The following is a 1,510-nucleotide window of genomic DNA, read 5'->3' as shown; positions in this document are numbered from 1 at the left end:
ATAGTGATAACACTCGTTGCCTTCTCTAGTGCAGCTCAACCAGGTCTCGTCCCATTCGTCAATATTTGTGATATCAAGATTCGAAAATATGCGTTGTAGTCCAAACGAGTTGTAGTTGTTGAAAAGTGAAATTTCTGTAAAATAAAATATCTCCTTTTGAATCAGACTTTGAGCTTTGTAACTTTGCAGATATTTAGTATGCTCAAACAGCAACGTTTCAGACTAACTACAGCTGAAAAAGTGAAAAAGCATAATAGGACCCCTTTAACATATGTTTCAGCTCATAACCATGCTAGCCTACTGTCGGAGCGCTTGCTAGTGTTGCAGTTTTTTTTTTTTTTTTTTTTTATTCCCATCTAATTTGTCCACCTGCCATTTACAAAGCATTTAATGCAAGATATTTTGCTTCTGAAAAGGTCAGTCAACTCACATTAGCTATTCCTTTAATCAGACTAATTTCAGAAGGTGTGGTAGAGGCGCTTTCATCTTCAGAGTATCTGGACCACATCTGTTTTCGGCATTACGCCGCCTTACACATTCATATACCGTTTCAAACATCTACAAATCCTCTCTTTATGAATATTTAGGGCACAAACAAGTAATGCAATTTTGCCTTGGCCATTTTTTTTCAAAGCAGATAAATTCTTTGTTTACTGGATCTGTTTTTGCCCCAAAGCTCTTCGCCCGTTCTGTATCACACTGCCAGTAGGCTGAGCTGTTAGCTTGTTGTGCTAGCCAGTGATGGAGTGGATCTGTCCCCAGGGTGACTAATATCTGACCTTCCACAGGCAGCCCCTTTAGCTCCACAGACCTGCCCAGAGGTGCGGGTGAAGCACAGCTCTGATTCCGACCAAGTCAGCGCCTCCCTAAATGAGAAATATTGAGCGGCGGTGAGCAGCAGGGAGGGCCAGGGACTCGGATGCAGTGTGAGGGAGAAAATATTGGGTTTGTTTCCTCAGATTACCTGTCAGGTTAGGTCTCCAGTCTCTCCTCCACTCCATTCTGCAGCGTTACGTTATGTTCCCGCCGAACACACATCAAGTGCCTGACAACCTAATCTTCCCCCAAAAGAAGCAAACAGTACAACCTGCAGAAAGTGTTCTTGCGAAGAGCCGATTCAAAGAGCTAAACAATATGACTAAAAACCTCTCTTGTGATGCCAGTCCATCTGGTTTATTTTCGTGATAGCTTAGCTCGGAAAGGACACCTCATTGACGTCTCAACTGTTTACCATGGCTTTACAATACAGGAAGGTAAACCGAAGTAAACAACAATCTATTTACTCCCAAAAGCTTCAAACTTTTAATTAGGACAAATCAATTCAACGGAATAGTGAAAGTGAAAGGCAAAATAAACAAATAAAAGAGTAATTAGCAAATTACACAGCGCCTGTTCCAGAGACACCATAAGACTAATTAGTGTGGAAGGAGGAATGGGAAGGGAGCTGTGTGATCGGTGACGGCCAAACAAGGCGGATGGACACATGGGACAGAGATATGAGGACATCTGT

This window comes from Carassius gibelio, chromosome A5, assembly GCF_023724105.1.
Source record: "Carassius gibelio isolate Cgi1373 ecotype wild population from Czech Republic chromosome A5, carGib1.2-hapl.c, whole genome shotgun sequence".
Classification (NCBI taxonomy): Eukaryota; Metazoa; Chordata; class Actinopteri; order Cypriniformes; family Cyprinidae; genus Carassius; species Carassius gibelio.
This window is presented reverse-complemented; position numbering follows the sequence as displayed.